Source organism: Pseudophryne corroboree, assembly GCF_028390025.1.
Source record: "Pseudophryne corroboree isolate aPseCor3 chromosome 3 unlocalized genomic scaffold, aPseCor3.hap2 SUPER_3_unloc_9, whole genome shotgun sequence".
Taxonomy (NCBI): domain Eukaryota; kingdom Metazoa; phylum Chordata; class Amphibia; order Anura; family Myobatrachidae; genus Pseudophryne; species Pseudophryne corroboree.
In genome coordinates this window covers 1,065,151-1,089,827 of record NW_026967585.1, presented here as the reverse complement: position 1 = coordinate 1,089,827, position 24,677 = coordinate 1,065,151, and the positions used below count along the sequence as shown (strand labels likewise).

Here is a 24,677-nt window from a genome sequence, read left to right as displayed (position 1 = left end):
ACAGACCAAACGGCAACGTCTGAAATTGGTAATGACAATCCCGAACTGCAAACCTCAGGTAAGACTGATGTGGGGAATAAATGGGAACATGCAAGTAGGCATCCTTTAGGTCTACCGACACAATAAAATCCCCCTCCTCCAGACTGGAGATCACTGCCCGGAGAGATTCCATCTTGAATTTGAATTTTTTTAGGTAGAAATTTAGGGATTTGAGGTTCACGGTTGGTCTGACTGAGCCGTCTGGCTTCGGGACCACAAACAGGCTTGAACAAAAGTCTTTTTTGTATTGCGGCGCATACCACCTCCCTGTCTGGAAGAGAAGCTGGTAAGGCTGATTTGAAAAATCGGTGAGGGGAGACGTCTTGAAACTCCAGTTTGTACCCTTAGGACACTATTTCTAAAACCCATGGGTCCAGGGCCGAACGAGCCCAGAACTGACTGAAGAGCCTGAGACATGACCCCACCGGTGCGGACTCCCGCAGAGGAGTCCCAGCGTGATGCGGTGGACTTGGCAGAAGCCGGGAGGACTTCTGCTCCTGGGAACCGGCCATGGCCGGTGATCGTTTACCTTTTCCCTTTCCTCTCATAGCAAGGAAGGAAGACGCTCGGACCCTTCTGTATTTATTGGGCCGAAAGGACTGCATCTGATAGTGGTGTGCTTTCTTTTGTGGTGCAGGCACATAAGGTAAAAATGATGATTTACCCGCGGTAGCCGTAGATACCAAATCAGCGAAGCCGTCACCAAACAACACACCACCATTATATGGTGGAGACTCCATAGCTTTCTTAGAGTCAGCATCAGCATTCCATTGATAAATCCACAATGTTCTCCTAGCTGAGACTGCCATGGCATTGGCTCGTGATCCCAAGAGGCCAATATCTCTCGCAGCTTCTTTTAGGTAGACTGCAGCGTCCCTGATATGACCTAGTCCTAGTGTCAAAAGAATGCTATTCCTATCTAGGGTATCCAATTCAGACGACAGGTTATCTGCCCATTTTTTGAAAGCACTACTCACCCACGCAGAAGCAATGGCTGGTCTGAGTAGCGTACCCGTGGTGACATAAATGGATTTCAATGTATTTTCCTGCCTACGATCCGCGGGATCCTTTAGGGCTGCCGTGTCAGGGGACGGGAGAGCCACCTTTTTGGACAGCCGTGACAGAGCTTTGTCCACAATGGGGGGTGACTCCCATTTTTCCCTATCCCCAGAGGGAAACGGATATGCCATTACAATCCTTTTGGGAATCTGAAACTTTTTGTCAGGACTTTCCCAAACCTTTTCACAAAGCATGTTCAGTTCATGAGAGGGAGGAAACGTTACCACAGGTTTTTTTCCTTTATACATACAGACCCTAGTATCAGGAACAGCAGGGTCCTCAGTGATATGTAACACGTATTTTATTGCCACAATCATGTACTGAATGCTCTTTGCCAGTTTTAGATCTAATCTGGCATCACTATAGTCGACACTTGAGTCAGTGTCCGTGTCGGTATCCGTGTTTGTCAGCTGGGCAAATGAACGTTTTTGTGACCCCGAGGGCGTCTGGACTTGAAACAACACATCCTCTATGGATTTCTTCCAAGCCTGGTTCTGGGACTCAGATTTATCCAATCTTTTATTTATCATTTAAAGCACTCAAAACATTCACTCCATCAGGTGTCGGCGGTGCCAACAGGGTCACTCCCACAGCCATTTGTGTCCCTAACATAGTCTCCTCCTGGGAAGAGCACTCCGCCTCAGACATGCCGACACACGTGCACCCACCACACGCAGATACACTGGGCCTATAGGGGACAGACCCACAGTAAAGCCTGTCAGAGAGACACAGAGGGAGATATTGCTAGCTCACATCCCAGCGCCCAAACCGGTCTGAAAATACTACAGAAAATGTCCCAGACCTGCAGCGCTTTTATAAATTACATACAATGCACCAAAATCACTGTGCCCGAACCTCCCCCCCCCATTTTGCACCCTGTTACTTGTACAGCATTGTGAGGAAGGACCACCGTCTCTGCAGCCTGTGTAGAGAAAATGGCGCCGGGCTGGGTGCTGTGAGGGCTAAGCTCCGCCCCCGTAATGGCGCGCTTCAGACCTGCTCTTTTTAAACTTTTTTATACTGGCGGGGGTCCGGACAGTGCCCTGGCACTATGTCCGCTCTTGCCAGTCAGTTATTTTGAGGTTAAAATGCTGCCCAGGGCGCCCCCCCCCCCCCCTGCACCCTGTAGTGCCTCTGAGTGTGGGAGCATGGCGCGCAGCGTGGCCGCTGTGCTGTACCTCAAAGCCGTCACTGAAGTCTTCTGATCTTCTTCTACTCACCTGTCTTCTGACTTCTGGCTCTGCAAGGGGGGTGACGGCGGGCTCTGGGAACGAGCATCTAGGCGTACCTAGCGATCAGACCCTCAGGAGCTAATGGTGTCCTGTAGCCAAAGAAGCAGAGCCTTGAAACTTACAGAAGTAGGTCTGACTTCTCTCCCGTAAGTCCCACGAAGCAGGGAGACTGTTGCCAGCAGCCTCCCTGAAAATAAAAAACCTAACATAAAGTGTTTTCAGAGAAACTCAGTAGAGCTCCTCAGTGTGCATCCAGTCTCACTGGGCACAGAATCTAACTGGAGTCTGGAGGAGGGGCATAGAGGGAGGAGCCAGTTCACACCCCTTTTAAAGTCTTAAAGTGCCCATGTTTCCTGTGGATACCGTCTATACCCCATGGTTCTTGATGTGACCCCAGCATCCTCTAGGACGTATGAGAAAATAATACAATGGCATTTGCATAGTGTTAGATTAAACTGAGGTGAAACAGTATAATATCAGTGTATAAAACACACAGCTGCTCTAAAGATCATATAGTGACAGTCACTTTGGTATATTGGGGAGACCCTAAATCCCACCTACCTGATCCTCCTGTGGGGTCCAGTGATTCTCCTCTGTACAATCCTGGGAATACAGAGGACGGGGACATCTCTCTGGGGTATCTCTGTTACTGAGCCCATCTGTAGGAGACACACAGTGACTGAGTACAGTGTATATATGTGATTATCAGATGATGTGTGTATATAGGGGGTCCCCATACCTGCTCTCCCCTGTACAATACATGACAGTCTCCTCTTACCCAGTGATGTGAGGGGCCGGTGATTCTCCATCATCACGTCCTTGTACAGACCCCTGTGTTCCTCTATATACTCCCCCTCCTGCATGGAGACATAGACAGTGACATCCTGACACCTTATAGGAACCTGACACACACAGTGATACAGTCATCACCCAGACACATCCCCTGGTGTTACTTTATAATGCCCCATTCCCAGCAGTCACCTCTCCAGTCATCACCCAGACACATTCCCTGGTGTTACTGTATAATGCCCCATTCCCAGCAGTCACCTCTCCAGTCATCACCCAGACACATTCCCTGGTGTTACTGTATAATGTCCCATTCCCAGCAGTCACCTCTCCAGTCATCACCCAGACACGTCCCCTGGTGTTACTGTATAATGTCCCATTCCCAGAAGTCACCTCTCCAGTCATCACCCAGACACATCCCCTGGTGTTACTGTATAATGTCCCATTCCCAGCAGCCACCTCTCCAGTCATCACCTAGACACAGCCCCTGGTGTTACTGTATAATGTCCCATTCCCAGCAGCCACCTCTCCAGTCATCACCCAGACACATCCCCTGGTGTTACTGTATAATGTCCCATTCCCAGCAGTCACCTCCCCAGTCATCACCCAGACACATCCCCTGGTGTTACTGTATAATGTCCCATTCCCAGCAGTCACCTCTCCAGTCATCACCCAGACACATCCCCCGGTGTTACTGTATAATGTCCCATTCCCAGCAGTCACCTCTCCAGTCATCACCCAGACACGTCCCCTGGTGTTACTGTATAATGTCCCATTCCCAGCAGTCACCTCTCCAGTCATCACCCAGACACATCCCCTGGTGTTACTGTATAATGTCCCATTCCCAGCAATCACCTCTCCAGTCATCACCCAGACACATCCCCTGGTGTTACTGTATAATGTCCCATTCCCAGCAGTCACATCTCCAGTCATCACCCAGACACGTCCCCTGGTGTTACTGTATAATGCCCCATTCCCAGCAGTCACCTCTCCAGCCATCACACAGACACATCCCCTGGTGTTACTGTCTAATGTCCCATTCCCAGCAGTCACCTCTCCAGTCATCACCCAGACACATCCCCTGGTGTTACTGTATAATGCCCCATTCCCAGCAGTCACCTCTCCAGTCATCACCCAGACAAGTCCCCGGGTGTTACTGTATAATGTCCCATTCCCAGCAGTCACCTATCCAGTCATCACCCAGACACGTCCCCCGATGTTACTGCATAATGCCCCATTCCCAGCAGTCACCTCTCCAGTCATCACCCAGACACATCCCCTGGTGTTACTGTATAATGTCCTATTCCCAGCAGTCACCTCTCCAGTCATCACCCAGACAAGTCCCCGGGTGTTACTGTATAATGTCCCATTCCCAGCAGTCACCTATCCAGTCATCACCCAGACACGTCCCCCGATGTTACTGCATAATGCTCCATTCCCAGCAGTCACCTCTCCAGTCATCACCCAGACACATCCCCTGGCGTTACTGTATAATGTACCATTCCCAGCAGTCACCTCTCCAGTCATCACCCAGACACATCCCCTGGCGTTACTGTATAATGTACCATTCCCAGCAGCCACCTCTCCAGTCATCACCCAGACACATTCCCTGGTGTTACTGTATAATGTCCCATTCCCAGCAGTCACCTCTCCAGTCATCACCCAGACACATCCCCTGGTGTTACTGTATAATGTCCCATTCCCAGCAGTCACCTCTCCAGTCATCACCCAGACACATCCCCCGGTGTTACTGTATAATGTCCCATTCCCAGCAGTCACCTCTCCAGTCATCACCCAGACACATCTCCTGGTGTTACTGTATAATGTCCCATTCCCAGCAGTCACCTCTCCAGTCATCACACAGACACATCCCCCGGTGTTACTGTATAATGTCCCATTCCCAGCAGTCACCTCTCCAGTCATCACCCAGACACATCCCCCGGTGTTACTGTATAATGTCCCATTCCCAGCAGTCACCTCTCCAGTCATCACCCAGACACATCTCCTGGTGTTACTGTATAATGTCCCATTCCCGACAGTCACCTCTCCAGTCATCACCCAGACACGTCCCCTGGTGTTACTGTGTAATGTCCCATTCCCAGCAGTCACCTCTCCAGTCATCACCCAGACACATCCCCCGGTGTTACTGTATAATGTCCCATTCCCAGCAGTCACCTCTCCAGTCATCACCCAGACACATCCCCTGGTGTTACTGTATAATGTCCCATTCCCAGCAGTCACCTCTCTAGTCATCACCCAGACACATCCCCTGGTGTTACTGTATAATGTCCCATTCCCAGCAGTCACCTCTCCAGTCATCACCCGTACACATCCCCTGGTGTTACTGTATAATGTCCCATTCCCGGCAGTCACCTCTCCAGTCATCACCCAGACACATCCCCTGGTGTTACTGTATAATGTCCCATTCCCAGCAGTCACCTCTCCAGTCATCACCCAGACACATCCCCTGGTGTTACCGTATAATGCCCCATTCCCAGCAGTCACCTCTCCAGTCATCACCCATACACAGCCCCTGGTGTTACTGTATAATGTCCCATTCCCAGCAGTCACCTCTCCAGTCATCACCCAGACACATCCCCTGGTGTTACTGTATAATGTCCCATTCCCAGCAGTCACCTCTCCAGTCATCACCCAGACACATCCCCTGGTGTTACTGTATAATCCCCCATTCCCAGCAGTCACCTCTCCAGTCATCACCCAGACACGTTCCCTGGTGTTACTGTATAATGCCCCATTCCCAGCAGTCACCTCTCCAGTCATCACCCAGACACGTCCCCTGGTGTTACTGTGTAATGTCCCATTCCCGGCAGTCACCTCTCCAGTCATCACCCAGACACGTCCCCTGGTGTTACTGTATAATGCCCCATTCCCAGCAGTCACCTCTCCAGTCATCACCCAGACACATCCCCCGTGTTACTGTATAATGTCCCACTCCCAGCAGTCACCTCTGCAGTCATCACCCGGACACAACCCCTTGTGTTACTATATTGCCCCATTCCCAGCAGTCACCTCTCCAGTCATCACCCAGACACATGCCCTGGTGTTACTGTATAATGCCCCATTCCCAGCAGTCACCTCTCCAGTCATCACCCAGACACATCCCCTGGTGTTACTGTATAATGTCCCATTCCCAGCAGTCACCTCTCCAGTCATCACCCAGACACATCCCCTGGTGTTACTGTATAATGTCCCATTCCCAGCAGTCACCTCTCCAGTCATCACCCAGACACATCCCCTGGTGTTACTGTATAATGTCCCATTCCCAGCAGTCACCTCTCCAGTCATCACCAAGACACATCCCCTGGTGTTACTGTATAATGTCCCATTCCCAGCAGTCACCTCTCCAGTCATCACCAAGACACATCCCCTGGTGTTACTGTATAATGTCCCATTCCCAGCAGTCACCTCTCCAGTCATCACCCAGACACTTTCCCTGGTATTACTGTATAATGCCCCATTCCCAGCAGTCACCTCTCCAGTCATCACCCAGACACATCCCCTGGTGTTACTGTATAATGTCCCATTCCCAGCAGTCACCTCTCCAGTCATCACCAAGACACATCCCCTGGTGTTACTGTATAATGTCCCATTCCCAGCAGTCACCTCTCCAGTCGTCACCCAGACACATCCCCTGGTGTTACTGTATAATGTCCCATTCCCAGCAGTCACCTCTCCAGTCATCACCCAGACACGTCCCCTGGTGTAACTGTATAATGTCCCATTCCCGGCAGTCACCTCTGCTTGCGTGGCATTAAGAAGTGTGTTATCAGAACAGTTAAATAAACAATTGAACAAACATTGAGCAACATTAAGGAAAGGTAACTTACTTAAACCACTTAACCCAAAATGATCTCACAAACGACCACAGCATGTTCATCAAACTACTGTTTCTTATTTCAATTCATGGAATTCTCACCAAAATTAACACATTCTACACTCACCCTCTGTACACATTACAGCTTCTATTCTCCACTCCCCTCTTCTAAACACTCATGAGCTTTATACTTACTTCTCTGCAAGTACTTTAACAACCACAATTGGCCACCAGAATTAACACTCGCAAACATCCACCAATATTTATCTCACTCTTCTGCTTTTATTAGCTGGTGTCATATCACCAAATCCAGGCCCCAGCCACCTGTCTCTCTCACACTCAGCTATTTCAAAACAACATACAAATCCATCTAACCTCATAAATATCACCTGTCTCCCATCCCCCTACAAGTTACTAAAATGTGGCTTATGGAACGCACGCTCTGTTTGTAACAAATTATCATCCAAACATGATCTCTTCATATCTCACAACTTTAATCTGCTGGCTATAACAGAAACCTGGCTCACACAATCAGACACGGCCTCCCCTGCAGCACTGTCACACAGTGGTTTCCACTTCACACACTCCCCCAGGCCTGGTAATAGTAAAGGTGGTGGGGTTGGAATCTTACTGTCCCAATTTTCCACATACACTTTTCTACCTCAGGTTCCATCACTCGCATTCACATCATTTGAAGTTCACTCTATCAGGATTCCCCCCTCCCCCTTCTCCCTGCGTGTTGAAGCTATCTATTGCCCTCCTGGGCAACTCGAGCAACAATTTCTAGAAGATTTTTCTGCCTGGCTCCCTCACTTCCTCCAAACTCCTCTCTCTAACCTCCTCTCTTGGCCTCACCCAATGGTCTGACATCGCTACACACCAGAAGGGCCACTGCCTTGATCTTGTATTCACCGGGCTCTGCTCAGTTTCTGAATTCATTAACCCTCCTTTCCCTCTCTCTGATCACAACCTGATCACCTTCACAATCTCTTCTATTACTCTAAATTCTATGACACTAAAACCTAGCAAGCCTCCTCTAACACGCAGAAATACTAACAATATACATTTTCAACAACTTTCCACTTCTCTGCAACAACTTCTCTCATCAATCTCTACATTTACCACATCTGACACTGCTGTATCCCACCTGCACAAGACCCCAGAGAGAGTGCCCTTGATGAAGTGGCTCCACCTACCCATCACACTCCACGTAGGCTTAGATGTCAACCGTGGCACTCTAAATCAACAAGACACCTACAAAAACTGTCATGTAAAGTAGAATGTCAGTGGCGAAAATCTCAGAATCCAAGTGACTTCCTCATATATAAGACCACCTACCACTCATATCATCAGGCTCTGGTCACTGCCAAAGAAACATACTTCTAATCTCTCATCTCTTCTCATGCCACCAACCCCAAGTGACTTTCTAATACATATAAATCACTTATTTACCCTCCCTCACCTCCCCCACTAGCTACTATCAGTGCATAAGAACTTGCCTCCTACTTCAAGGATAAGAATGATAAAATCTGAGATGAAATGGTATGCTCTTCCTCAGCCAGTGACCTGCTCAATTCCCTACCTGAACCCTCTGGCACTTTCTCTTCATTTGATCCTACAAGTGAAGATGAAGTATCAACACTCTTTCCATCCTCCTACTCCACTACCTCTCCTCTTGATCCTATACCCTTACAAGTCAGTAAAACTTTGTCTCCTGTGCTTATCCCAACCTTAACTAAAATCTGTAATCTCTCTCTCTCTACTGGTATCTTTCCCTCTCTGTTTAAGCATGCAGTGATTACTCCCATTCTAAAAAAACACAACTCTGACCCAAACACACTCTCTAACTACCGTCCCATTTCTCAGCTACCAGGTCCCTCCAAGCTACTTGAGAGACTTGCCTACACTTGCCTCACACACATTCTTAACTCCCACAACTTATTGGACCCACTTCAGTTAGGCTTTCATGCCCAACACTCCACAGAGACGGCACTGACCAAAGTAGTGAATGATCTAGTCACTGCTAGATCTAAAGCCCACTACACACTACTCATTCTTCTAGATCTCTCTGCTGCTTATGACTCTGTTGACCACTCTCTTCTCATACAAATACTACAATCTCTAGGTCTTCAGGACACAGCCCTCTCCTGGTTCTCATCCTACCTATCTAATCGCTCTTTCAGTGTTCACTTCTCTGATTCTATCTCTTCTTCTCTACCTCTATCAGTTGGAGTAACGCAAGGCTCAGTCTTGGGTCCTCTGCTGTTCTCAGTCTGTACCTCATCTCATCGCTGGGTGATCATATCATACAACCCATTAAGAACCAAGCAAGCTGGTGGACCATTATGCAACAGGTAGCATCTATCCTTGTGTACTAATGCCTATTTCCCCATAGATTGTAAGCATGCGAGCTGGGCCTTCCTACCTCTATGTCTGTCTGTTTTTACCCAGTTTGTTCCATTACTGCTGTTCTAATTGTAAAACACAACGGAATATGCTGCGCTATATAAGAAACTGCTAATAAATAATAAATACAACACAGGCCGCTCCCCCTGTATACTATGACAGCACAGAAAGCTACCCCTGTATATTATGACAACACATGCCGCTCCCCCTGTATACTATGACAGCCCAGGAAGCTACCCCTGCATATTATGACAACACAGGAAGCTCCTTTGTATACTATGACAGCACAGGATACTACCCCTGTATATTATGACAACACAGGCCGCTCCTCTGTATACTATGACAGCACAGGATACTACCCCTGTATATTATAGCAACACAGGCAGCTCCCTTTGTATACTATGACAGCACAGGATGCTACCCCTGTATATTATGACAACACAGGCCACTCCTTCTGTATAGAAAGCCAATAAATGCTGCTCACCCTATATAATAATAGTAGCAAGACACCACAGGCTGCTCCCCCTGTATACTATGACAGCACAGGCCACTCCCCCTGTATACAATGACGGCACAGGATGCTACAACTGTATACTATGACAATACAGGCTGCTCCTCCTGTATACTATGACAGCACAGGATGCTACCCCTGTATATTATGAAAACACAGGCCTCTCCCCCTTTATACTATGACAGCACAGGCCACTCCCCCTGTATACAATGACGGCACAGGATGCTACAACTGTATACTATGACAATACAGGCTGCTCCTCCTGTATACTATAACAGCACAGGATGCTACCCCTGTATACTATGACAGCACAGGCCACTCCTTCTGTATAGAAAGCCAATACATGCTGCTCACCCTATATAATAATAGTAGCAAGACACCACAGGCTGCTCCCCCTGTATACTATGACAGCACAGGCCGCTCCCCATGTATACAATGACGGCACAGGATGCTACCCCTGTATACTATGACAATACAGGCCGCTCCTTCTGTATAGAAAGCCAATACATGCTGCTCACCCTATATAATAATAGTAACAAGACACCACAGGCCCCACCGCCTGTCTATTATGACAACACAGGTCGCTCCTCCTGTATACTATGAAAGTACAGGACGCTGCCCCTGTATATAAAGTCACTACCCCTGTATACAATGACGGCACAGGATGCTACCCCTGTATATTATGACAACACAGGCCGCTCCACCTGTATACTATGACAGCAGATGATGCTACCCCTGTATATTATGTAAACACAGGCCACTCCCCCTGTATACTATAACAGCATATGATGCTACCCATGTATATTATGAAAACACAGGCCGCTCCACCTGTATACTATGACAGCATATGATGCTACCCCTGTATATTATGTTAATACAGGCCGCTCCCCCTGTATACTATAACAGCATATGATGCTACCCCTGTATATTATGAAAACACAGGCCGCGCCCCCTGTATACTATGAAAGCACAGGATGCTACCCCTGTATATTACAGCAACACAGGCCGCTCCCCCTGTATACTATGACAGCACAGGATGCTACCCCTGTATACAATGACAGCACAGGCCACTCCTTCTGTATAGAAAGCCAATACATGCTGCTCACCCAATATAATAACAGTAACAAGACACCACAGGCTGCTCCCCCTGTATACTATGACAGCACAGGCCGCTCCCCCTGTATACGACGGCACAGGATGCTACCCCTGTATATTATGACTATACAGGCCGCTCCTCCTGTATACTATGACAGCACAGGATGACAACACAGGCCGCTCCTCCTGTATACTATGACAGCACAGGATGCTACCCCTGTATATTATGACAATACAGGCCGCTCCCCCTGTATACTATGACAGTACAGGATGCTATCCCTGTATGTTATGACAACACAGGCCACTCCCCCTGTATACTAGGACAGCACAGGATGCTAATATAGAAAGCCAATACATGCCGCTCACCCTATATAATAATAATAAGACACCACAGACCCCTCCACCTGTATATTATGACAACACAGGTCGCTCCACCTGTATACTATGACAGTACAGGCCGCTACCCCTGTATATTATGACAACACATGCTGCTCCCCTGAATATTAATACAGCTCCCCTGAATATTAATACAACACAGGCCGCTCCCCCTGTATAGTACAATGCCAAAGGACACAACACCTGTAATGTTCCATTTATGGAAATACAGTAACGGACGGGTCAGTGCCACCTGTATTACGGTAACGGCGGGGTCTGCGCCACCTGTATTACGGTAATGGCAGGGTCTGCTCCACCCGTATTACGGCAACGGTGTGGTCTGCGCCATCTGTATTACGATAGCGGCGGGATTTGCGCCACCTGTATTACGGTAAAGCTGGGGTCTGCGCCACCTGTGTTACGGTAACGCCGGGGTCTTTAACTCCAGGGTCTGCGCCGCTTGTATTACGATAATGTCGGGGTCTGCGCCACCTATATTACGGTAACGGCGGGGTCTGCGCCGCCTGTATTACGGTAACGGCGGGGTCTGCGCCACCTGTATTATGGTAATGCCGGGGTCTTTAACTCCAGGGTCTGCCCCACCTGTATTACGGTAACGGCGGGGTCTGCGCCACTGTATTACGGTAACGGCGGGGTCTGCGCCACCTGTATTACGGCAACGGTGTGGTCTGCGCCATCTGTATTACGATAGCGGCGGGGTCTGCGCCACCTGTATTACGGTAACGGCGGGATCTGTGCCATCTGTATTACGGTAACGGCAGGGACTGCGCCACCTGTATTACGGTAATGGTGGGGTCTGCGCCCCCTGTATTACGGTAAAGGCGGGCTCTGCGCCACCTGTATTACGGTAACGGCGGGCTCTGCGCCACCTGTATTACGGTAACGGCGGGATTTGCGCCACCTGTATTACGGTAAAGCTGGGGTCTGCGCCACCTGTGTTACGGTAACGCCGGGGTCTTTAACTCCAGAGTCTGCGCCGCTTGTATTACGATGTCGGGGTCTGCGCCACCTATATTACGGTAACGGCGGGGTCTGCGCCGCCTGTATTACGGTAACGGCGGGGTCTGCGCCACCTGTATTACGGTAATGCAGGGGTCTGCGCCACCTGTATTACGGTAACGGCGGGGTCTGCGCCACCTTTATTACGGTAACGCTGGGGGTCTGCGCCACCTGTATTACGGTAATGGCGGGATCTGCACCCCCTGTATTACGGTAACGGCGGGGTCTGCGCCACCTGTGTTACGGTAACGGCGGGGTCTGCGCCTCCTGTATGACGGGAACGGTGGGGTCTGCGCCTCCTGTATTACGGTAACGGCGGGGTCTGCGCCTCCTGTATTACAGTAATAGGACACTAGAGTGTCAGCCACCTATACAGGGATAATGCAGCACCAGAGGCTGCTCCAGCTGCACTATAACAAGGCACCAGAGGCTGCTCCCCCTGTAGTACAGAACCTGACACCAGAGCTGCTCAGCCTATAGAATAATAATAATAATATCATTACCTGCTGCCAGACACAGCAATGGCTGCTCTCTGCTCCTGCTGCCTTGTGGGAATGATAGAAGGAAGGCGGAGCTCAGACCAGGGGAAAATGGCCGCCGCTCCTGACGTCACTACACGGCCAGGGAACCTATTGCTGCTGCAGCTGATGCCGGACTGGTCTACAAGAAAATGGCCGCCGGCCTCCTGCACTGAGGACTTTTATGGTTTTAGTATTTACTGGGGGAGGAGCTGCGGGCGGGGTGTAGAAGGGGAGGGGCCAGTAACAAGGAAGCTGCCTTTGCCAATCATGCCCTACTTCCTGCCTGTGCGGTCCACCTTACTTCCGGAAAATGCGTTCCACATGCAGGAAGTGAGTTTTCATCGACTGCTGCAGCCTCCCAGTGTCCGTGGAGATCAGGTAATGGCGTCTTACTACACAGGGGGAGCAGCCTGTGGTGTCCTGTTATTATTATTATTGTTATACAGGAGGAGCAGCCTTTGGTGTCCTGTTATTGTTATTATTATTATTATACAGGGGGAGCAGCCTGTGGTGTCCTGTTATTATAATTTTTTACAGAGGGAGCGGCCTGTGGTGTCCTGTTTTTATTATTATACAGTGGGAGCGGCATTTGGTGTCCTGTTATTATTATACAGGGGGAGCGACTTGTAGTGTCCTATTATATTTTTTCTGGTGGAGCAGCCTATTGTGTGATTTTATTATTAATATAAAGGGAGAGCAGAATGGGGTGTGCTGTTATTAGTGTTATACAGGGGGAGCAGGTTTTTGTGTACAGTTATTATTATACAGGGACAGCATCTTGTGCTGTCCTGGTATTATTATTATACATTGGGAGTGATGGTGATGTCCTACAATACAGGAGGAATGGTCTGAGGTGTCCTGCTTTTAAATACATCTGTTATTATCTTTATACTGGGGTGCAGCCTTTAGTGTCGTTATTATTATTACTACAGGTTGAGTTTCCCATATCCAAATATTCAGAAATACAGACTTTTTTGAGTGAGAGTGAGATAGTGAAACCTTTGTTTTTTGATGGCTCAATGTACACAAACTTTGTTCAATGCACAAAGTTATAAAAAAATATTGGCTAAAATTACCTTCAGGCTGTGTGTATAATGTGTATATGTAACATAAATGCGTTCTGTGCTTAGACTTGGGTTCCATCACCATGATATCTCATTATAGTATGCAATTATTCCAAAATACGGAATAATCCGATGTCCAAAATACCTCTGGTCCCAAGCATTTTGGATAAGGGATACTGTGGGGATTGAAAATATTGCTCAAAATCTAGGATGTATTAGAGCAGAGACCGTAATATCCCTGGCATGTGTAACAGATGATAATTGGAGCAGTATGAAGAGAATGTATATCACACTCCTGGGAGTGTCACTATGACATCACTTATATCTACAGTAATAATACAGGGACATGACTGGGGAGGTGAGGGGATCTGGGAGTATCACAGTGACGTCACTTAATCTATAGTAATAATACAGGGACATGACTGGGGAGGTGAGGGCATCTGGGAATATCACAGTGACATCACATATCTATAATAATACATGGACATGACTGGGGAGGTGAGGGAATCTAGGAGCATCATAGTGACATCACTTATCTCTATAGTAATAATACAGATGCATGACTGGGGAGGTGAGGGGATCTGAAAGCGTCACATTTACATCACTTATATCTATAGTAATAATACAGGTATATGACTGGGAAGGTGATGGGATCTGGGACCATCACAGTGACATCACTTATAGCTAAAGCTATAGTTATAGTACAGGTACATGACTGGGGAGGTGAAGGGATCTGGGAGTGTTACTATGACATCACTTATATCTATAGTTATAATACAGAGCTATCACTGGGGAGGTGAGGGGATCTGTGAGCATCACAGTGACATCACTTATATCTCTAGTAATAATACAGGGACGTGACTGGGGAAGTGAGGGGATCTGGGAGTATTTGCAGCGATATTGATGTCTCCCCCATTTCGCAGGGTTACACAGTAATGAAGAAGATCTCTGGTGAGTGTGAGATACCCAGCAGCCATCATCGTGTGTCAGGCGGACTAAGCAGGACCCACAGCCCCATCACAGATCCTGGAACTCACCAACAAGATCATTCAGCTGCTGACAGGAGAGGTGGCTGCTGGGAATGGGACATTATACAGTAACACCAGGGGACGTGTCTGGGTGATGACTGGAGAGGTGACTGCTGGGAATGGGGCATTATACAGTAACACCAGGGGATGTGTCTGGGTGATGACTGGAGAGGTGACTGCTGGGAATGGGACATTATACAGTAACACCGGGGGAAGTGTCTGGGTGATGACTGGAGAGGTGACTGCTGGGAATGGGACATTATACAGTATCACCAGGGGAAGTGTCTGGGTGATGACTGGAGAGGTGACTGCTGGGAATGGGACATTATACAGTAACACCAGGGGATGTGTCTGGGTGATGACTGGAGAGGTGACTGCTGGGAATGGGACATTATACAGTAACACCAGGGCACGTGTCTGGGTGATGACTGGAGAGGTGACTGCTGGGAATGGGACATTATACAGTAACACAAGGGGACATGTCTGGGTGATGACTGGAGAGGTGACTGCTGGGAATGGGACATTATACAGTAACACCAGGGGACGTGTCTGGGTGATGACTGGAGAGGTGACTGCTGGTAATGGGGCATTATACAGTAACACCAGGGGATGTGTCTGGGTGATGACTGGAGAGGTGACTGCTCGGAATGGGGCATTATACAGTAACACAAGGGGATGTGTCTGGGTGATGACTGGAGAGGTGACTGCTGGGAATGGGACATTATACAGTAACACCGGGGGAAGTGTCTGGGTGATGACTGGAGAGGTGACTGCTGGGAATGGGACATTATACAGTATCACCAGGGGAAGTGTCTGGGTGATGACTGGAGAGGTGACTGCTGGGAATGGGACATTATACAGTAACACCAGGGGACGTGTCTGGGCGATGACTGGAGATGTGACTACTGGGTATTGGACATTATACAGTAACACTAGGGGATGTGTCTGGGTGACGACTGGAGAGGTGACTGCTGGGAATGGGACATTATACAGTAACACCAGGGGACGTGTCTGGGGGATGACTGGAGAGGTGACTGCTGGGAATGGGACATTATACAGTAACAACGGGGGACGTGTGTGGGTGATGACTGGAGAGGTGACTGCTGGGAATGGGGCATTATACAGTAACACCAGGGGACGTGTCTGGGTGATGACTGGAGAGGTGACTGCTGGGAATGGGACATTATACAGTAACACCAGGGGATGTGTCTGGGTGATGACTGGAGAGGTGACTGCTGAGAATGGGACATTATACAGTAACACCAGGGGACGTGTCTGGGTGATGGCTGGAGAGGTGACTTCTGGGAATGGGGCATTATACAGTAACACCAGGGGATGTGTCTGGTGATGACTGGAGAGGTGACTGCTGAGAATGGGACATTATACAGTAACACCAGGGGACGTGTCTGGGTGATGGCTGGAGAGGTGACTGCTGGGAATGGGGCATTATACAGTAACACCAGGGGACGTGTCTCGGTGGTGACTGGAGAGGTGACTGCTTGGAATGGGGCATTAAACAGTAACACCAGGGGATGTGTCTGGTAATAACTGGAGAGGTGACTGCTGGGAAAGGGAAATTATACAGTAACACCAGGGGACGTGTCTGGGTGATGACTGGAGAGGTGACTGCTGGGAATGGGACATTATACAGTAACACCAGGGGATGTGTCTGGGTGATGACTGGAGAGGTGACTGCTGGGAATGGGACATTATACAGTAACACCAGGGGATGTGTCTGGGTGATGACTAGAGAGGTGACTGCTGGGAATGGGGCATTATACAGTAACACCAGGGGAGGTGTCTGGGTGATGACTGGAGAGGTGACTGCTGGGAATGGGACATTATACAGTAACATCAGGGGATGTGTCTGGGTGATGACTGGAGAGGTGACTGCTGGGAATGGGGCATTATACAGTAACACCAGGGGAGGTGTCTGGGTGATGACTGGAGAGGTGACTGCTGGGAATGGGACATTATACAGTAACACCAGGGGATGTGTCTGGGTGATGACTATAGAGGTGACTGCTGGGAATGGGGCATTATACAGTAACACCAGGGGAGGTGTCTGGGTGATGACTGGAGAGGTGACTGCTGGGAATGGGACATTATACAGTAACACCAGGGGATGTGTCTGGGTGATGACTGGAGAGGTGACTGCTGGGAATGGGGCATTATACAGTAACACCAGGGGACGTGTCTGGGTGATGACTGGAGAGGTGACTGCTGGGAATGGGACATTATACAGTAACACCGGGGGATGTGTCTGGGTGATGACTGGAGAGGTGACTGCTGGGAATGGGACATTATACAGTAACACCAGGGGATGTGTCTGGGTGATGACTGTATCACTGTGTGTGTCAGGTTACTATAAGGTGTCAGGATGTCACTGTCTATGTCTCCATGCAGGAGGGGGAGTATATAGAGGAACACAGGGGTCTGTACATGGACGTGATGATGGAGAATCACCGGCCCCTCACATCACTGGGTAAGAGGAGACTGTCATGTATTGTACAGGGGAGAGCAGGTATGGGGGCCCCTATATACACACATCACCTGATAATCACATATATACACTGTACTCAGTCACTGTGTGTCTCCTACAGATGGGCCCAGTAACAGAGATACCCCAGAGAGATGTCCCCGTCCTCTGTATTCCCAGGATTGTACAGAGGAGAATCACAGGACCGCACAGGACGATCAGGTAGGTGGGATTTAGGGTCTCACCCATATACCAAAGTGACTGTCCCTCTGATCTGTAAAGAAGCTGTGTGTGTATTATGCACTGATGTTATACTTTCTCCTGCAGGGTCCACAGGTTATCCATTGTATAACTTTGGGACATGAGGTAGCGACAGCTGATTGGCACCAACGATCAAAGCTTTTGGCCTTCTAGAATGCAATGGGCCTATATCCTATTCTATCTCCTATATCCCCGCCTCCTGGCTCAGGCAAATCAGTTTTTTGTTTGGTGCGGCAGGAGCCAGACCATGGTCAGAGGGCTTCTGTTTTTTTATTTTTAGAGTCTTACTCTTTTTTGAGTGATTCGCACCTTAGAAAGAGTCGCTCCAACAATTCCCGCTGGGTCGCAAAAACGCTTACCCATGAGTACATTGCTGTTTCGGAGGGCGTCTGTGTAGGATGTACGAGCAAGTCCAGCAGACATTACCAGGCTGTGGCCGGAGCACAGGGAAAAGGTAAGGCATCGGTTCTGTTAAGCGGGAAACGCGAGACACAGCCGCACTGTTTTGGGAGGAGACTACCAAACAGTCTCTGATGCGGCTGCCACCCTGCGTGCACCAGCGCTAGGCCTCAGGTATTATAGGCTCCAGGAGTAGTATGAGGCCGGGATCCCTGGGGTTGATGTCAGCAGTGGGGAGTAAGACGCTCCCCCGGTTCATGACCAGTTTCCTCCGAGTTTCCCACCATGAATTGATTTCCCGCTTCCGTCTGAGACGCTGTGTATCTAAAGGACCCAGTCGCAGCTTAGGCGGCTGTGTGACTTGTGCGTCGGTGTTCATTTGGGCGTCTGTTCACTGTAGGTCACTAATAGCGTCTAGATCCACTCAGCGTTCACTAACGTATTGATCGATCCTGGAAGCGGGGTGACGTCTCCCTGTATCCTACTCTCCTGAGCCAGGTGATACAGCACTGAGTCTCTGTCTACCTTTAAGTATGAATATTTGGATACTGTAAGCGCTTGATGCATATGAGTCTGTAAAGTATTACTGCTGTTTCTTTCGCTGTTCTAGAATACGTTTAAAGTCCTATATAAGGTAATGCAGTAATGTTTCTCCTATATACCTGAAATGTATCTGTAGTTGAATATGTGCTCATATTGCTTACTATACCAATGTATAACCTGTGACTGATTGCTTGTATGATTGCTGACTTTACTATAATTCTGTCAGTTTTCTGTGTATTTCAATCCTCAATGCTAGTGCAAAGCAGGGAGGGATCGGATTGTATGTCACTTTAATAAGTATTAAAGTGATTTCAGTCACAAATTGTGTAGATAACACTGTACAGGTGTGTGATTTGTTTATCATGTCTAAAAGAGGCAAGGGTGAGGAGGATACACTCTCCACAGCAGCACCAACACTAATTTCATGTTTGTCTTGTAAAGCTGTGTTAACCTCTCAGGATTTGGTTCAAAATGGATTATGTGCAAATTGTTTTAGCTCTCACCAAAGCTTCTTAAATAATCCAAGGCAGGCACAGGTTGAAATGGAACCCCCATGTGCTACGTTTGCACAGTCATTACCCAGTATAGCTGAGAAGATAATGCCATCTCCCATACCAGGGTTAGGTTATCCTATTAACCCTTACATGCAACATTCCACCTGGGGTTTATCATATCAGTACAGGTATTTGCAGCCTTTCAACAAAAACAGGCTGAAACGCTGATGGAAAGTAAATCACATAGACATGAAACAACATCTTCACAGTCTACACATGTTTCAGATGGGGATACTTCGGAGGATGAGAACTCATCGCACTCCGGGTCTGCATACAGAGATGAGGATAAAGGTCTCAGCTCAGTGTACAAACCTGAGCTAATTATTGCTATGAAGGCCTTTCTATCCTTAGAAGAAGCAGCAGAGCCTTTGTTAAAATTCAAGGCACCTGTGTTTAAACGTCCCAAAACAGGACCGAATTTCCTGGGTCAGAGCAGCTGATGGAAATTATGCAAGAGGCTTGGGTAACACCCAGTAAGAAGTTTAGAATTCCAAAGAAAAGGAATTCTCATTATCCTCTTCCAGGTGGGGACTGTTTAAAAGAGAGAGGTGGCTCTCAAAGTTGATACACGTCGTTCAACTGGTGCGAAAATCTACATGACCTCTGCCTTCAACATCATTAAATGATGTCATGGATAGGAAAATAGATGGGTTTTTTTAAAACCATTTTCTTCCTGTCTGAGGCAGTCATAAGACCAGCCATGGCTTCAGCCTGGATGGCAAAAGCCGTGGCGGCCTGGGCTGATGCATTGGAGGATGATCTCTCATTGGCATCTAGAGAGCAAAAATCCCATATTGCACATATTAAACAGGCGGCTATGTTTATGGAAGAAGCAGCCTTAGACATGGGTACTATTGTCTCTCAAGCATCAGCCTCAGCAGTAGCAGCTCGCAGAGCGGTCTGGCTACGTACATGGGAAGCTGTCTCAGAGTCCAAGGAGGTTCTAGAGTCTTTGCCTTTTACTGGAGATATTCTTTTTGGTAAAGAATTAAACATTATTTTGTAGTCAGAGGCAGACTCCAAGAAAGTGAAGTTTCCTTCCACACACAAATCCAAACCTAGGTTTCCAGCTTTTCTGCCCTTTTGGACTCAAGGAAAAGGAAAGGGTTATGGCAAACAGTCCCAATCTGACAAATCTGGGAAGACTGGGAGTGATAATTCCAGTTCCCCTGCACAACGAGGACAAGTTTTTTATTTCAACCTGTTTCTAGTTCAGAAACAGAAAATTGAGATTGACCATACTCAATCTCAAGATGCTGAACAAGTACATTTGGGTGCTTCGGTTTCATATGGAAACTTTACGTTCCATTATTTTGACCATGGAGCTGAAGGATTTATGGTATCTCTAGATATCCAGGATGATTACCTGCATGTTCCTATAGCACTGTCCTATCAGTGCTATCTCAGGTTTACCATCCTCCAGCAATATTTTCAGTTTCAGGCCCTGCCATTTGGACTGGACACAGCTCCCAGAGTATTCAGCAAAATTATGGTGGTAATGGCGGCTTATCTCCGTCGACAAGGGATAAGGAGTTTTCCATACCTCTACAACCTATTAATCCTGGCACAATCTGAGGAATTGCTTCAGTGTCATCTGCAACAGACGATAGCTTGTTTACAGAGACACGGTTGGCTCATAAATTGGGCAAAGTCGTCCCTGGTTCCGTCACAGCGGATGACTCACTTGGGGGCTGTGTTGGATTCAGGTCTTCAGAGAATAATTTTACCTCTGAACAAAATGTACAAAATTCAGTAAAGGATTCAGGAGCTACTACACAGTCAAAGGGTATCCACTCACGCAGCAATGCGTGTGATTGGTTTGATGGTGTTGACATTCGACATGGTGAAGTATGCTCAGTTCCATTTGAGGCCTCTACAACGTCTGATCCTTTCCAAATGGAATGGTTTTCATCAGACAATAAAAACTCAGACTATGGTCCTTCCTCTGGAATTAAGGAGGTCATTAGCGCGGTGGCTACAGACAACCCATCTGGACAAAGGGAGACCCTTTTGGATATCATATTGGGAAATTCTGACAACAGATGCCTGTCTTCAGGGTTGGGGAGCAGTGTCAGGAAGAAGTTGCTTCCAAGGGCAGTGGACCAAGAAAGACAGTTGCCTGACAATAAATATATTGGAACTTCGGGCCATTTGTATAGCACTCATTCAGGCAAAGGACATTCTTTAAGGGAAACCAGTTGAAATTCGCTCGGACAGTGCAACAATAGTAGCGTACCACAATCATCAAGGAGGAAGTCGTAGCCAAAAAGCAGTGAAGGATGTAAGCCGCACGTTAAGGTGGGCAGAACTTCATCATCCAGCCTTGTCTGCAGTGTTTTTTCCGGGAGTCCTAAATTGGGAAGCAGATTTTCTCAGTCGACACGCCATTCATGCAAACGAATGGGCCTTACACCCCGAGGTGTTCCAGATTCTGGTAGACAAGTGGATGTTACCGGAGATAGATCTCATGGCATCCCGTCAGAAGAATAAAGTTCACGCGTACGGGTCAAGAACAAAGGATCCCAGGACGACCTTTGTGGATGTCAGTGAAATGGGAATTTTGTCTGACCTATGTGTTTCCACCAATCGCCCTGTTACCTAGGGTGATGCGATAGGCAAAACAGGGAAAGGGCGCCATGATACTAATAGCTCCTGCTTGGCACAGAAGACATTGCTACACAGATCTGCAGAGGATGTCGATGGATGCTCCATTTCTACTTCCTCAACATCCAGATCTACTGTCTCAGGGTCCTTGCTATTACAAGCACCTGGATCAACTGTCTTTGACGGCGTGGCTCTTGAGACTTCCATTCTGAAAGCAAGAGGATTCTCACAACTGCTAATTCAAACAATGCTTAAAGCAAGGAAACCTTCCTCAGCTCGTATTTATCAACGAATATGGCAAGTCTATATTCAATGGTGCAGTGACCGGAAATTTGACCCTAGGTCTTTCAGAGTTTCCAGAGTCCTAACATTCCTTTAGGCAGGAATGGATAAAGGTCTACGGGTGGCTTCCTTGAGAGTTCAGGTGTCAGCATTGTCTGTATGGTTCCAAAAGAAAATTGCTAACCTACAGGATGTTTGCACTTTCTTCCAGGAAACGCTTCACATCCAACCTCCCTGCAGTGCCTTGGGATTTAAGTTTAGTCCTAAAGGACCTTCAAGTTGCTCCATTTGAACCACTAATGCAGGTGGTTTTTAAATGGTGGACAGCTAAAGCTCTCTTTCTACTGGCTATTGCTTCAGCTAGAAGAGTTTCAGATAAGGGCATTTTTATTCTGATTTTTCATCCAGATACAGCGGATCTTAGAACCAAATCTTGTTATCTTCCTAAGGTGGAGTCTAAATTCCACCTTAATGAAGAAATTGTTGTCCCAGCCTTCCAAGGGCCGGACCTTTCTGCAAAAGATGCATTATTGGACATAGTGCTTGCCTTAAGGATCTACGTGGATCATATCAGTGCCATCAGAAAGACAGACACTCTCTTTGTTCTGTACGGATTTTACAAGAGAGGATGGCCTGCTGACAAGCAGACACTGGCGAGGTGGCTTCGGATGATGATTTCACAAGCATATATTCAAGCTGATCACCGTATTCCGGCTAATGTCTCTGCTCACCCTACTCGTAAGGTAGGTCCATCATGGGCAACAAAGTGTGGTGCTTCAGCTAAACAGATATGTAAGGCATCCATAACTATTATTTTTCACCTCAGTTTAATCTGACTGTATGCAAATGTCATTATAGTGGTTTTTTTTTGTGTTTTTAGGTAGAACATCTGTCTGATATTAAAACAGAAGACATAGAAGGAGAAGAAGTGACTGATATAAAGGAAGACGATACAGAGGGAGAAGAAGAGACGTATGTGACTGATATAAAGGCAGAAGATATAGAGGGAGAAGAAGAGACATATGTGACTGATATAAAGGCAGAAGATACAGCGGGAGAAGAAGAGACGTATGTGACTGATATAAAGGCAGAAGATATAGAGGGAGAAGAAGAGACGTATGTGACTGATATAAAGGCAGAAGATACAGAGGGAGAAGAGACATATGTGACTGATATGAAGGCAGAAGATACAGCGGGAGAAGAAGAGACGTATGTGACTGATATAAAAGCAGAAGATATAAAGGGAGAAGAAGAGACGTATGTGACTGATATAAAAGCAGAAGATGTAGAGGGAGAAGAAGAGACATATGTGAGTGATATAAATGCAGAAGATATAGAGGGAGAAGAAGAGACGTATGTGAGGGGTGATCAGCAGTGTAAGGAGGAGGAAATCCCTACAGATACCAGCACAGGTGAGTAAAAAACACTTATTACAGAAAAGAGTCACATATTCTCGTTACTCATTACAGCAATCTCTTGTCCTACACCCTCCTCTGTCAGTACAAACTAATGAGGGAAATATATTTGCCCAGTGAGGGACTGCGCAGCCATCATCCCCTATTATACTCCTGCTCTCCCCTCACATCATGTCACTGTGTGTTACCAGCCCAGAGCTCTGACCAGTCTCCTCCCCACACTCTCTGGTGTATCTCATACATCAGGAGCCATCAGCCCCTATTATACTCCTGCTCTCCCCTCACATCAGGTCACTGTGTATTACCAGCCCAGAGATCTGACCAGTCTCCTCCCCACACTCTCTGGTGTATCTCATACATCAGGACACATCAGCCCCTATTATACTCCTGCTCTCCCCCTCACATCATGTCACTGTGTGTTACCAGCCCAGAGCTCTGACCAGTCTCCTCCCCACACTCTCTGGTGTATCTCATACATCAGGAGCCATCACCCCCTATTATACTCCTGCTCTCCCCTCACATCAGGTCACTGTGTATTACCAGCCCAGAGATCTGACCAGTCTCCTTCCCACACTCTCTGGTGTATCTCAAACATCAGGAGCCATCAGCACCTATTATACTCCTGCTCTCCCCCTCACATCATGTCACTGTGTGTTACCAGCCCAGAGCTCTGACCAGTCTCCTCCCCACACTCTCTGGTGTATCTCATACATCAGGAGCCATCAGCCCCTATTATACTCCTGCTCTCCCCTCACATCAGGTCACTGTGTATTACCAGCCCAGAGATCTGACCAGTCTCCTTCCCACACTCTCTGGTGTATCTCAAACATCAGGAGCCATCAGCACCTATTATACTCCTACTCTTCCCCTCACATCATGTCACTGTGTGATACCAGCCCAGAGGTCTGACCAGTCTCCTCCTCACACTCTCTGGTATATCTCATACATCAGCAGCCATCAGCCACTATTATACTCCTGCTCTCCCCCCCTCACATCATGTCACTGTGTTACCATCCCAGAGATCTGACCAGTCTCCTCCCCACACTCTCTGGTGTATCTCATACATCAGGATCCATCAGCCCCTATTATACTCCTACTCTTCCCCTCACATCATGTCACTGTGTGTTACCAGCCCAGAGATCTGACCAGTCTCCCCACACTCTCTGGTG

The 24,677-nt window shown here is 47.9% G+C and overlaps 1 protein-coding gene and 1 long non-coding RNA gene across 2 annotated transcripts in view; one reads left to right on the top strand and one right to left on the bottom strand.

Annotated features, from left to right (window-relative positions):
* The window catches only part of LOC134984895 (zinc finger protein 260-like), a 250,744-nt gene that overhangs the window by 90,240 nt on the left and 135,827 nt on the right, over positions 1 to 24,677 (bottom strand). The gene's annotated exons all lie outside the window — the stretch shown is intronic.
* LOC134984882 (uncharacterized) lies at positions 13,129 to 17,666 on the top strand. Its single transcript, XR_010191792.1, has 4 exons — positions 13,129 to 13,257; positions 14,867 to 15,011; positions 17,378 to 17,456; positions 17,575 to 17,666. It is a non-coding gene; the product is annotated as an uncharacterized LOC134984882 (long non-coding RNA).